At 39.7% G+C, this 15,462-nt stretch overlaps 1 non-coding gene across 1 annotated transcript; it reads left to right on the top strand.

Annotated features, from left to right (window-relative positions):
- Positions 1–6,631: 6,631 nt before the first annotated feature.
- LOC132857124 (U1 spliceosomal RNA) lies at positions 6,632–6,795 on the top strand. Its single transcript, XR_009649489.1, has one exon. It is a non-coding gene; the product is annotated as a U1 spliceosomal RNA (small nuclear RNA).
- Positions 6,796–15,462: the final 8,667 nt, after the last annotated feature.

Raw genomic sequence — 15,462 nt, 5'->3', positions numbered from 1 at the left:
TTGCACCAAGTAGATTTAATTTTAGGGAGATTTTTTTTCACAAAAATTTAATACAAGCATTCATTAAGAAATTACTCAAAGGCAGATTGAGTATTGCTTTATTTGCATATATTAACTTTTATTCCATATAATTACAATGATGAAATGACTGTATTTTAGTTGTAGTAGTAGTGATGATGATAATAATAATAATAATAATAATAATAATAATAATAATAATAATAAACTGTTAATTGCTTTTAATAATTAGAGCTAATTAGAATAATTATGCTGTTAATAATTAGAGCTACAATCAGCGACGAGCGGAGACCAAACACCCATCAGAAATAGAACTCAATGGATGGAGATAAATGTTCCATTATTCAATTTTGTTCACAAATAAACAAGGCGTCAGAGGAAAATGCTGCATTAAAGCATGAGACCTTTGCCTGAGAGGCTGGAGAGAGAATTACCTACAGAACAAGACTCTTCATTAGGACCGAAGGTCCGGTGTAACCAAATCATTTTTAGCAGAGATTCAGAATAATAACAGGATGTTTACAAGCACTTAGTATTCTCCTTCCTTAAAGATCCAAGCAAGTAGTGAGAAAGAAGGAAATGGACACTGCTGAAACTGGGTCAAGCACAGTGGTATTGCTTCTGCTTTTATGCAGTCTTCCTTTATACAGACACTTATTTGTGCTCCACAATTACATGCTTATATTCATCCCTGCGTGTCTTTCTTTGTCAATCAGAGGAACCATGCTGCCTGAACCAAGGTCTCTTCTCTCAACAAGGCTCCTTTGAGACAGACCTTTTCATTCTAGCACACTGACCTACATCATTGACCCATTTTTTTCTACCCTAAGGTTACGCTTAACTACTTGATTTGTCTGTATTTTGATGTCTGGCCCATAAATGTGAGGGGGAAAAAATCGTATCAGCCAATAAAGAAGTGATTTAAAATAAAATATGATTAGTGAGTCAAAATAACGACAGCTGTTCAGATTCTTGAAAGCGTTAGCATTTTTTCTGCAAATGCTGAGTGAGTGAGTGAGTGAGTGAGTGAGTGAGTGAGTGAGTGAGTGAGTGAGTGAGTGAGTGAGTGTGTGTGTGAGTGTATTAGTGAAAAGTAAAGTCCAAATAATGACAGCTGTTCAGTTTGTTGAAAGCGTTAGCATTTTTTCTGCAAATTCTGAGTGTGAGTGTGTGTGAAAGAAAAAGAACTAAGGAGAGCCAAAGTTCCTCATGATCCAGGATGGAGATCTGGAATGAAGATTATTCTGTAACCTGTGCCAATAGCTGGGTTTATGTGGATTCATATATGAATATGAAGATAATATCCAGAAGAAAATATATTGCGACATATTTTAATTAGAGTCAGCATTTTTATAGCGTTTTTTTTTTTTTTTACCATATAGCTACATTTGATAAAAATATTGTTGGATAGAACATGCATACATGGTACAAGTTCTTTTGCACTTTAAAGATATCGCTGTAATGGGTTGACCTAGCAAAATGTGTGTTTCAAAATAGTTCTATTAATCTACCAGCTTGACGTCATCACATCATGCTGAGCATCAACCAAACTGAGCATTTTGAACATTTATGGGGAATAATAAGTAAATGCTCGTGTATTTATTCAGGTATTGATTTTTTTTAAAGGTCAGTCGTATCGGACTGAGATCACCGGATCGCAATTATTTGTCACTGGGAGAGATTTCAATTACATTTCTTTTACAGAGGAATCTTTTTTGGAAAATGATGGAATTATCTGCTGGAATTTGGGCAAAGCCATAGCATGTACAGTAGCCTAATGTAAATGCATAGTAGAAAAGAAATCATCTGCATGTCTTGAGCAAATGTTTTAGCGCTAAGCTTACTAACACCTTTAAATCTACTAACACTTCTATAAAAAGCCTATTACTTTGTTGTCGCCGCATGTTTGATTTTACCACAGGTTCCTGACACAACCCTCTAATTTTATCCAGGCTTGGTCCCGGTGTTGAGATTTAACCCCTCAGCTCCTGGGTTGGTTTGCTGCTCAGGAAACGGACCCGTGTCATAGTTGTGTCGGATCCTGCCACTGGACCAAAGCCTGATGCCGCCACAGCTGTTCTTCACTGTACTGATGAACTCAGCCAGGTGTTGAGCAGCGTTTGGTTTCTTTTAGATCTAATATTTGCTATTGAGGCCCAAATGTTCAGTCTTGGCTTTATCATCCAAGAGAATCAAGTCAAGAAGCTTTTATTGTCATTTCATCCATATATAGCTGTTGCAGTACACAGTGAAATGAGACAACGTTTCTCCAGGATCAGGGTGCTACATAAAACAAAGACAGAGCTAAGGACTTAGTAAGTTAGTCCTAGATACATAAAGTGCATCTGTACAACCTGGTGTACACAGTGTGAGACAAAAGACAGAACAATCAAAAAATACAAGGCAGTCAGTGCAGTCCATACAGTTGAGTGTGTGTGTGTGTGTTGTGCTCTGTACAGTTCAGTTCAGTTATTGAGGGGTCTGATGGCTTGTGGAAAGAAACTGTTACACAGTCTGGTTGTGAGGCCCGAGTGCTTCGGTACCTTTTTCCAGATGGCAGGAGGGTAAAGAGTATGTGTGTGAGGGGTGTGTGGGGTGAGGAGTGTGTGTGCTGTTGGCTTCACGGATGCAGCATGTGGTGTAAATGTCCATGATAGAAGTAAGAGAGACTCCAATGATCTTCTCAGCTGTCCTCACTCTCCGCTGCAGGGTCTTGTAATCAGAGATGGTGCAGTTCCCAAACCAGACAGTCATGCAGCTGCTCAGGATGATCTCAATGGTCCCTCTGTAGAACGTAGTCAGGATGGGGGGAGGGAGATGTTCTTTTTTCAAACTTTGTTGCTGGGCTTTCTTGGTGATGGAGCTGGTGTTGAGTGACCAGGTGAAGTTCTACGCTAGATGAACACCAAGTAATTTGGTGCTCCTGAAGATCTCTACAGTTGATCCGGTGATGTTCAGTGGAGAGTGGTCGCTCTGTTCTCTCCTTCAACATCCATTTCTTCAGTTTTATCAACATGCAGAGACAGGTTGTTGGCTCTATACCAGGCAGTCCAGTGAGGGTGGAAACTGCGTCTTGATGTGCCTCATGTCGAGCTTCTAGCAGGACTTCATTATGATGGGTGTTAGTGCGACGGGACGATAGTCACTTTCAAATTAAAATTTTGTAAAGCGCTTTTAACAATGGACATTGTCTCGCAGCAGCTTTACAGAACATAAACATAAAACAAAAGGGTAATATATATTTAAATGTATTTGTATTTATCCCCAATGAGCAAGCCTGAGGTGACTGTGGGGAGGAAAAACTCCTTTGGGTAGGACACTGTAGACTTCTTTGGGACGGGGACGATGGTGGTAGTCTTGAGGCACGTAGGAACAACGGCGCTGCTCAGGGAAATGTTGAAGATGTCAGTGAAGACATCCGCTAGCTGTTCTGCGCATTCCCTGAGAACCCTGCCAGGAATGTTGTCTGGTCCAGCAGCCTTCCTCTGCATAGAGTTCTCCTCACGTCGGCCGTGGATAGACAGAGTACCTGGTCGTCGGGAGGAGGCATGGTCTTCCTTGTCGTTACGTTGTTCTGCACCTCAAACCGAGCATAGAAGTCATTCAGCGCATCTGGGAGGGAGGCATCACTACTGTATGACAGGCAGGTGAATCTTGTTCCTTGTAGCCTGACAGTGCTTTAAGTGCCATATTTGCTAATTCCAATCAAACTGTCATGTGCCTTTTACTTAAATACTATAGGACTTGTGCCTGATTGGTGGAGAGATGGTTGTCCTTCTGGCACATGTTCTCATCTCCAAACAGGACCTCTGATGCTCAGAGTAAACTCATTGCCTGGGCCTCTGTAAGACTAAAACCATTCTCTCATGGTTTGCTGATGGTCAAGTTCTAAAAATTTGGTCTTGGTGATTTAGACCTTTTTGCATTTAACAATGTTGTTTTTTTAACCCTTTTCTAGGGTTAATCCTAATCTAGAAGAAACACAGTCCTGTCTGAGAATGCTGATGGACTATTTTTTTTTTTTATCTCATGCCTTTTTACAGACATATAAGTTTCCTTGATAGAAAGATAATCAATGAAAAGAGAATGCATCTGAACTTGTGTTGGAGTCTTATTTGTTATTGTGAAATTTTTTTTTTTTTTGCACTGTTGGTCAAGTAAATCGATCCATTTAATGATGTGACCTAACAAAATAAGGACAAGTGAAAGTCTGAATCACCTTATATTAGTGTCACTAGCTGTAAATAAAGTAGTTTATATGGAACATATTATGTGTTTTCAGGTTATAACACTATTTACAGTAAAAGGGGAAAGATAAGATTTGCTTTAATTAACTTGGCCTGTTGAAGATTTGGTCTTTTTCAAGTCTTCAACTGTTCAGTTTTGATGAGTCCGTGGAACCTGACATGATGATCTTCTGTTGCTGCTAATCCACCTCAAGGTTTGATGTGTAATGTGTCCTGAGGTGCTTTTCGGGCCGTAGTCACTCGTCATTCCTCCCCGTCAAGGAACCAAGAGCCACGCCATAGTTAATGTCACAGAGATCACATTATTTCTCCAGTCTGATGTTTGGTGTGAACATTATCTGAAGCTCTTGATCTGTATCTGCATGAGTTCCTGAACTGTCCCGCTAACACATGATTGGCTAATTAAATAACTGCATAAATGTGCATGTGTATAGGTGTTCCTAATAAAGTTGATGCTGAGTGTAGATCTATACACATCAGTGATGAGACATCAATAATTCTAATATTAAATTCCCAGCTGGTTTTATGTGTGGATTTATTGGTTCAAGTTGACATGTTTGTGTCATATAATACTGCACACTTACTGGCTGAACATTCATGCTTCAAATCTTCCTTAAAGCTGAGGTCTCCGTTGTTTGAGAATTGCTTCAGAAAACTGTGCTGGGCCACCAAACAAAACAAAAACAAAACTAACGTGTAGCCAATGAGCAGAAAGGGGCGTGTCTTGTCAATATGGGAGAGTGTTCAGTGCGCATGTGTGACATTAGCAGAAAGCGGTTTTAACATTGACATGGAGGATAAAAACAGAGAAAGAAAGCGAAGAAAGGCTTACGATAAGGCAAGAAGTAGGACCCGTGTTAATATAGGATCAGCTTTCCAGCTCTGGAGAGAACTGAAGGAGCGGGAAGTTGGCCACATATTCACAGATTGGAGTTTCCCGAGTCAATAACTCCTGAGCTAAACGCTGTTACTACACAAATAACACCTCTTTTCTATCGTAATAATGTAGAGAGGCAGCTACAACCGCGTTTTGCTAGTAACAGCGTTTAGCTCAGGAGTTATTGACTCAGGAAACTCCAATCTGTGAATATGCGGCCAACTTTACTTAAGACGCAGAGGCACTTTTTTCCTTCTCGATAGGTGAGTAACGTTGGTTTTCCTTTGCATGATTACGCTTGTGTGTCATTTTTGCTTGTTTGTTTATCTGCAATCATCTTGTTCTTCCCTTCAGCTATGACAGACACATTTCTTTCCAGTAGTTGCCTGGGTTGTGTATGTATGTGTGGGGCGGAGCTATCAATACAGGTGTGACACCCATTTGGGTTAGGGGCGTGTTTGTTTTGGTGATTTCAAATGTCAACATTGGCTTTTTCAAACAACAGAGACCCCACCTTTAACACCACGCCCCACGAGGCAAACATGCTAACTGATAGTCACAGTGATGCCTCGCCCCCTTCGTCATGTTCATAAAGTATATTAAATAAAACTGATCCCTTTTTTCCTTCATAACTGTTTCTGAGACCACATAAGATGCGTTTTCATTTAAAATCTCAATAAATTAAGACACAATCCTAGTTGAAAATTATGGCTAGTGAAGTGCTTCCTCTTCAACTGTATATGTATGGCAGAAGTCCTTCTTTCATTCTCTCTCTCCGTCTCTCTCTTCCTTGTTAACTGTGAGTTGCACTGTCACTCTCCAGATCTGTGAAGTTGTCTTGTTGAGGGAAGTGATGCAAGCGATGACCTACATAAACTCTCACTTTATTCTCTCCATAGCTCGCTCCTTGCCTCATGCATTTGTATTGCTTGCACTCGCAGTAAGACGTTTTTCTGTTACATCTTTGTGTGCCACATTTCTTAATGGTTATCTTTCTATACACAAGATGCTGGCACAGGAAATATTCTTACCTGCCAAGACCAGACAATATATTATAACAGTACCCACTGTTTTCACCAAATCCAGACATAACAAAATAGATGTGTTATAATAATCAGCTATACATAATAAACATGCACAGTCACTGAAAGTTACAAAACCTGACCATCTATTTTCATGGTTTTAAAGCTAAAGCATAAAACCTATTGGTTGAATAGCTTGTTACCTTACTCATTTCTGTTACCTCTCTTATGAGGTGTGTCCCAGACTTCTATGTTTGAAAGTACAATAGCTTTAGCTTCACAGCTCAAAAGACAGATTAAAGCTGGTGTTCAAGCTCTTTCATTGTTGTGAAGTCATTCTGTGTTTGGGTGCTTAGGAAAGCGTGGGTTTTCTGCAGATAACAATACTATCACGTGCCTGTGGGTCGATGGTGCAGCTTTGTCTTCTTTTTTTTTCTCCAAATTGGTATAAGCTCAAAGGGTGACAAGTACTTACCTTACAGGGGCAATATCATGATCAAGGAGGTGGTTTGCATGAAACAAGGCTCAGCTATTGCACAAAGGCTGTGCTAATCTTTGTGAATTCCCCAAATGCAGGAATCTCGACTGCTTAATTTCTGATATTAAGGGACTGCATTCGCGCTCTCCCCTTTTTTGTTTTCGGGGCAATAGTGGCTCAAGTGTTTAAGGTGCTGGGATGTTAATTGGAAAGTCCCTTAAGTCCGAGCTCAGCACCGTCAAGCTGCCGCTGTTGGGGAATTGAGCAAGACCCCTTAACCCTCCCTGCTCTAGGGGAACTGTATCATAACTGCCCCTGTGCTCTGACCCCAACCTCTTCAGTTGGGATATGGAATGAATCAAATTCCGCTGTTCTTATGCCCCGATTTAATTCATTCAAGGTGCACCATCATTTTATAAAACATCAAAAGGTATCATAATTGTAACTGTGGAGAGAAGCGATAAAAATATCAACCTCTCGTGCGTAAAATTCATAATCCTTGAAAGAATGTATGAAAATAATTTAGCTGAAATATTTGCAGAGTAAAAGAAATAAATATGCATAGTGATCTTCATCTGTAGTCACGCTACATTTGTTTTGTGGAATTTTACACTGTGTGCATTTGTAACGGTAGCAGCATGACCTCGTTTTGTGAAGGGTGAAGGACCATGCAGCTTAATGGAATGATACGGCAGCTGTGGTTACAGTACCTGCTATTTCATGGCTAAATTATTTAGCTCTTGGTTTCTAAGCCTGAGAAATGCAATCCACCAGGCTTCCTTGGTCTGCTTTTGTCAGGTTAGCTCAGTTACAACCTCAGACTTGTTCTTAAAGGTACACTAGCGCTACCAGAAAGTATAGACGCTAGCATCTTAAAAATATTTGTAAAAAAATATTTCTTTCTCCAAGGAAAGAAGAGCTTAGATCCAGTTTTAGAGGCATAGAATTCTGGATTAAATCAAGCTATGCTAAAGATTCAATTTCACCCACTTAGCTGTGATAAAATGCGGACAAGCAAAAGAGGGCTCTGTGTTCTGAGCACAGACATTGATCACATTATCCCACAGTAAGATCTACTGCACAAACATTTTCCTATTCAATCACCATGTGACTGCGACAGACACAGTCAGAACCATGCTTTTTTTTGGAGATCGACAAAGTTCTACTTTTAGCTCTCTACCACAGCATACTGGAGTTTAGTGATGGATTGAACATGCAAATCTGGATGGTGTCAGAATTACGGAACTTTGAATTATGAATTATGGAACACATTATATATGGACCAAAAATAATTGGTCAAACTTACATTATGATAAATGAAATTATTATTAATACATCTTTAATACTTGTTTGCAGATCCTTGATGGCTGGCTGAAGTCTGAAACACGTAGCCATAACCAGACACTGGTTTCTTCCCCAGTGTTGGTCTTTCAGTCCTTTAACAACTGTCTTTAGCTCCTTTAATCTTATCTTCAGCGAGGGAAAGTCATTCTCCTTTGTATTCAGGTCATTGTCCTGGCCATTTTAGAGCACTTCAGGTAAAACTCTAGGGTGGCTTTTATAGTTGAAGACATGTTGGCATGGTTAGCACGTTTGTCTCACACCTCCATGGTTGGGGGTTTGATTCCCACCTCCACTGTGTGCATGTGGAGTTTTTATTTTCACCCTGTGCCTTGTGGGATTCCACTGATTACTCCAGTTTCCTACCCCAATCCAAAGACTTCTTGTAGGCTGATTGTTGTCTCATCTCTAAATGGGTATGTGAGTGTTTGTGTGTGACTAGCATCCTGTCCAGGGTGTACTGTACCTCCTAGAATAGGCTCCAGGTTCCCTGAGACCCTGTAGGATAAACGATGCATGGCTGCTTCCGCAGTACGATTTATGGTCATTGTCTGTTTACAGTGTAGTGATGTCTAACGAGTTTTAAAGTGTTTGGCTAAATCTGAGCAGATTTATATCATCAGACTCTCTGCTTCAGAAATAACCCACTATGCTATTCTCAGCAGTAAGATGTCTAGTCTTATCAGTTATATTATACATCTTGTGGTAAACCCACTATATTTACTCTGCCAAAGTTGTTCCTTGATTGCTTGATGACTTTCGAGAAGGAAAAAAGCAACCTCGGCGTCCCATTCCAGGCCTTCCCACTCCTTCAGTTCTCTCCAGCGCTGGAAAGCTGATCCTATATTAACATGTGTCCTACTTCTTGCCTTTCGTAAGCCTTTCTTTGCTTTCTTTCTCTGTTTTTATCCTCCATGTCAATGTTAAAACCGCTTTCTGCTAATGTCACACATGCACACTGAACACTCTCTCTCGCCCATATTGACAAGACGCGCCCCTTTCTGCTCATTGGCTACACGTTAGTTTTGTTTTTGTTTTGTTTGGCGGCCCAACGCAGTTTTCTGAAGCATTTCTCAAGCAACGGAGACCCCACCTTTAACACAAAATGTACATAGAACTCAATCCAAGAATGCCAGGAATTCTCACAATCTCCCATAAATTTGAAAATGTTATGAAATGTCTATCTGGAGCTAGATCAGTGGATGGAAAAAAAATATTTATAACCATAAACTTATAAGTGTACAGAAAAAATGGCGAACCCAGTGAACATTCATTTTGGGTTCATTTTGAACATTCATAATGGGTCAGATTAAAACCAAACTAAATGGGCCTCCTGTCCCTGATTAAATTTAATAAGTGTAGCATAAATCTGCCATTATTTACTGGTATTTTTTTTTTTTTTTTTACTTAAGTGGAAACGCTGGCTTTAATTTACATGAATTCTGAAATTTTTTAAAATTATTCTTAGGTTTCTCCTGTGGATTTTGTAAGATGGTGACATTGTTATCAATTCACAGGTTATTAGACATTGAATCTTGTTCAGGCATGTAAAGAAAAATGATGCTATAAGGTTTTGATGCTATAAAGTTCAGTGTGAATAGGCATATAGGAAAAGGTCTATAGAACTACTGCTATAAAAAAATGTTCAAATCTTTTCAACACACCCATTCAGGTTTGTGACCTCTACAGACCTTTATCACATTATCTTCTCTACATTATCTGTGGCTCAAGGCATAATGTGAGGTGCTATTAACCTTGTTATGGAATATTTAGCTGCTGTTATTTTGCCAGTTGTTATGGCATCTGAATCAGTCAGTGCTTGCCTCCTGCTCCACTGTGGCCATATAGAACTGGGCCACGAGTTTTGGCAGTCTTCCATAAGGCTGGCCTCAGCTCGCTCCTATGCCCCTTTTCCACCGAGGCAGTTTGAGTGCTCGTTCGGAGCCTAATTTAGAACCAGTTCTTTCGTTTTCGACAGCCAAAGCACTGGCTCTTAAGTAACACCAAAACGTTGCTGGTCTAGATTTAAGAACCGCTTGTGTCAGGGGCTGTGGGTGGGGCTACTGTTAGCGCATATGATAACGTACCTTAAGTATACTAATGTTTAATACACTTTTACTTTACCAAAATATGATCAATTATCAGCACACATGTAGGTAGCTACATGCTAAGGCAAATTTTTTTCTGTGTTAATGATAAAATAACGTTATGTACTTTCTCCGTTTATACAAATTACATGGAGCTGCACGTACACGTTGGATTCGCCGCATTTGGATGCCAATGTAGGTTCCCAAAGCTATGAGCATTAACAGTAATTAATGTGATGCCTCTCTGTGATGCCTCTCTAGCCAATGGAAAGGCAAACCGGTTCTTACAAGGTTCGCCAGTGGAACCAACTTTGAACCAGCACTAGCTCTGAACCAGCACCCGGTTCTTTTTGGTGGAAAAGGGGTACTAGTAACCTGTTTTAGCCAGATCAGAGAATTTTGCACTGATTCAGCATTTAGCTAAATCCATACATATCAAACTACACCAATATTAAAATCAGCTCAGTTCAAGAAACTCGAAACTTAATATAATAATATCTTTGGCTACAAACTCCCTTCTCTGCACGCTGGGCTTTTTCCCCCACAAACCTCACCCAGTTATGAAGGAGTTAATTAGTGATTCCTTGGATCACATGCGTTCACATGAGAGAAGAAAACACTTCAGTCCATATCCTCTGGGCTAAATTTAGGATCCCTGGTTTAAAGAATAATTCAACACCAAATGAGAGACATTCCCTTGATATATTTTTTAGTAGCTCAGGCTGGATCCCATCTAGCCTTTTTTCTGATCATTTTTAAAGCAGGGTAATGAGAAGAAATTGTGTCAGCTGCAGTAAGAAAACTCTCCTATGAGTACTGACAGATAAAATCAGATCTCTTGTCCTAGGCATGCTGTCACACACTTCTTCCAACTGAAGGATCCGAGTTCACACCTGTAACCGTCTCCGTGACATGTATGTCACGAGTTGAGCAGTGATTTCTGGGGAGAAGAAAATCTCACTGTGAAACTGAATTCATTGTAATCCTGGTCTTCGCAGTATTGCTTCTAAAAGAGTTACCATGGAAATATCTGTACTGTAGCTCAAGTATATATTGTAAAGCCATCAAAATGATCATTTGGATTACAGTCTGGCCTCCTCTAAGATGGTGTACTCTCAGAATAAAGAAAAGAGTTCAGCTAATTATTCTCTGGATAATGTTAAAGGTGGGGTGCACGATGTTTGAAAGCCAATGTTGACATTTGAAATCACCAAAACAAAAACGCCCCTAACCCAAATGGGTGTCACCCCTGTTTTTATAGCTCCGCCCCACACATACATACGCAACCCAGGCAACTATTATGGCGGAACCTGCTGGGGCAGCTGACCGAAGGGATATTTTTATCAATAAATGAACACAATGAGTAATACTATGGTAATACAAATGTGTTTTTGTAGTACTGTGTGTTGTAGCATGAAAGGTTTAGCTTTGTTTCATGCGGAAGACGACATTCAACACCTAGAACCCGAGGCAGAGGTAACAGCAGGTATCCGCCATGTCAATGTTTCAATCGCTTTGTGTTAGTCACACATGCGCACTAAACACTCTCTCCGGCGCATATTGACATGACACGCCCCTTTCTGCTCATTTGTTTTGTTTGTCGGCCCGACTCTGAAGCATTTTTCAAACATTGTGCACCTCACCTTTAATTGGCACAAACAGTCGATCGTTGGTCTGAGACACAGTTAATTGAATGAGCTTTATGTGCTCTCTTTAAAACCTTATTTTAAGATACTGGTGATAGGGAGATAGTCAGACAACCTTACGTACTAGCATTAAGAGAGGTAAGAGACGTGCTGCAACACGGGGGTACTGACTGTGATAATTACTTTCTTACAGTCTCGGGTTTGGCATGCTATATTTCTCTTTCAATGAAATTAGTCGGGCAATCTAGTATTGCTTCCGCTGCAGCAGTGGCAGTTTATTGCTTTTTGGCTTGAATTTACACTTGACGTCAAGAACGGTGTGTGTGTGTGTGTTTCCTGGTTACTGATTTTCAGCATAAGTATATAAAACAGCAAACAAAAGCAATATCCTTTATAAAATAATAAATGTCAAGTGAAGATCCTTACAACTGGATTTCATGAACCAACACCTAGTATTATTTTCCTTTAATTCTACAAAAACATATTTGACACGTATTTTCCTGGAGTGAGAAAATAGACTCAGCTTTGATTTCGACTGAGTTATTGGCAGCAAGCAACAAATAGTAAATGGTATATTAGCCAATTGTGTAATCGTGTGGCAGCAATGCAGCCTAGCAGCTTCAGGTATTGTTCACATCTGTTGCCTGTGGGGTAGCTTGAGTATTTCTACACATCTCTTGGGATTCTCACAGTCTCTAGAGTTAATTTTGAAAGGTGCACTAAAGAAAAAACATCCAGTTAGATTTAATCATGCAGAAGAGACAGACTGGTTCAATTTGACTAGGCTAGGCTAGTAGGCTAGTACCTAACACTCTGTAATATTGTGCTGAGAATTTTAGAATGCACAACACATCAAACTTTCAGGCAAATAGGCACAGATGGTGGGGTCTGAATTTGGTGCCAGTCGTGGCCTAATGGTTAGCGAGTCTGACTAGCGAGTGACTATCTCCCTATCACCAGTATCTTAAACACGTCTCTTACCTCTCTTAATGCTAGTACGTAAGGTTGTCTGACTATCTCCCTATCACCAGTATCTTAAAATAAGTGGGTTCGAGTCTCGGGTGTGTGTGCACTTTGGATGGGTTAAATGCAGAGAACGAATTCTGAGTATGGGTCACCATACTTAGCCATATGTCACGTCACTACTGTGTGTCATTTTTGCTTGTTTGTTTATCTGCAATCATATTGTTCTTCCCTTCAGCTATGATAAAGACACGTTCTTTTCATTAGTTGCCTGGGTTACCTATGTATGTGTGGGCGGAGCTATCAATACAGGGATGGGACCCATTTGGGTTAGGGGCGTGATTGTTTTCGTGATTTCAAATGTCAACATTGGCTTTCAAACAACGGACACCCCACCTTTAACCTTCCCCGTGTCAACGATCCAGGCTGATGGAGGTGGTGTGATGGTGTGGGGAATGTTTTCTTGGAACACTTTGGGCTGTTAAAGCCAATCAGCCATTGCCTGAATTTCATGGCCACAATTTACCATCGTCTAACAGCTACTTCCAGCATAATATTGCACTATGTCACAAAGAAAAAGTCATCTCAAACTGGGTTCATGAACACGAGCTCAGTGTTGTTCAATGGTCTTCCCAGTCACTATATCTGAATGCTGACCTTTGGATCTGGTAGATTCACAGCATTAATGTGCTGAAAAATCTGCAGGAATCATGCGCCAAAATAACGTGGAGCAGAATTTTTCCAGTACCTAGTGGAATCCATGCAAATGAAGAATTGAGACCTTATTGAGAGCAAAGTGAGGTCTGGTCAGCGAGTATATTTCTGTATAGATAGTACAATTATAGATCAATGTAAGAAGAGTGTCAGGATTAACAGACTGAGTTTGCAAGGAAACACGCTCTAGAGTGGTCCATGACGTGACTCTATTCATATTTATTCACACGGACGAATCAAGGCTATGACAATTTCATATTCCATAAATTATCACAGCTTGATGTCTGTTGAAATTGTTTTTTTTTGTATTATTATTATTATACTGGAGTGAAACAGGAGCCTTGGCATGTTCTGAGTGTTTCCTGTCCTTTATTTTTAGTAACAACAGTCAAGATTGTCCAAGTTTGGATTGTCAGGATGTCATTCTTTTCACCTTGAAAATGCTTCAGAAACGACAATTCTTTAGGTTCACCAAAGAAGCAGGCTTTAATAACAATTTGAGCTTTAACTCAAAAACAATATGTTAAATAATGTGAACCATTTTGTAAGCACTTGTACAACCTAAAGAACAAAAAAGATCGAGGTCTTATAAAGCAAAACGTTTCTGCGTGACTCATGTGAACCGTGTGTTTGTTTTGCAAAGTAAATGCCAAAAGTCTCAGTCGGTTATCAGAAGAGGAAGCCTTGGTCTGAGTTGTTAGACCTCTGACACGAGGAATAGCATTTCCAGAAAGTGCAGACAGCACGTGTCCCTGAATCCACCTGACATCCACCAGGAAATGTGTGGCCTCTGTGGAAATTGTTCTGTAAATTTGAAACCGCTTCAGTGCATGAAGGCCAGGAGAAAAGAAAAAGTCTTTAGTGCTGTCTTGAACTGGCAAAAAAAAAAAATGGAAAGACAAGACGGCGGAAAAAGAACAATGACAAGGTTACATTAGTATAATTAGTTGGTATGAATGTTTTGAATATGCAAATGCTTTTTTTATAGAGGTATATATATTAATAAATTATTTTCTTGTATGCATTATATTTTACAGATTGTAATATGCTATTAAATTGCATTGAGTTAGGAAAACCTAGGATATTCTTCACAATGTAACAGTCTGAAGTAATGCTCTGAAAATTTGACTAAATCTTCATCTTCACCGGTTTCTGCTTTAGCAGTCTGTTAAATGAAATCAATCGAATGTGGAAAACTAGAGCTTGTAGATCTATTGTCCTCAGTTCATGACTCTATTTCAGTACGTGCCGCACGTGAGCCGAACATGTGCCGAAATGGCATTTCATTCAGAACAGAGATGAAATGTCAGCAGAAGTCATCGTCGTTTCTGATGTCATGCATTCACCAGTAGCTGTGGAAACTCACTCCTGTGTGTTAGAAAATCATGAATTGGGCAATGAAAGAGCACAATGACTACAGCTGATGTGCATGCAGAGTTCAGCTCTACCTAATTTCTATTAAATAAAAATGTATTATTAGTGCTACTTCATTTTAATAGGCACCTTTGCACATGTTTACCATTTACTTACTATTATTTTATTGTATTTATCTATAAATATTTGTGAATAAAGTAAAATATCTTTCTGCCTGTCTATCTATATTACATTATTTAGCAGATGCCCTTATCCAGAGCGACTTACATTTTATCTCATTTTTTTATACAACTGAGCATTAAGGGCCTTGCTCAGGGGCCCAGCAGTGGCAGCTTGGTGGATGTAGGAATCGAACTCGCAACCTTTCGATTGGTAGCCCAACACCTTAACCACTAGGCTACCACATCCCCTCATCCTGCTAACCCTAACCCTAACTAGGCAAAACCGCCATATTTTAGCTTTGAAAAATAAATTTGATCTTATTTTATTAATATTGTTGTAAAGTATCCTTTTGTATGCTGTCGTCTATAATATAAAACTAAAAGATATGTACAAACCATACTGGATCATCTTGTGAGGAGCTTCGTTGGTCCACTCCAACAACTCTTCAGACCTAGGATTGCAGAAAAGAAGCAGTTATTAAATCACCTCCTGTATGGTTTTTATTGTCGCTGCACAGGTACCTAGGGTCGTGA

Source organism: Tachysurus vachellii, chromosome 1 (genome assembly GCF_030014155.1).
Source record: "Tachysurus vachellii isolate PV-2020 chromosome 1, HZAU_Pvac_v1, whole genome shotgun sequence".
NCBI lineage: Eukaryota > Metazoa > Chordata > Actinopteri > Siluriformes > Bagridae > Tachysurus > Tachysurus vachellii.
Note: the sequence above shows the minus strand (reverse complement) of the source record. Positions and strands in the feature narration are given on the sequence as shown.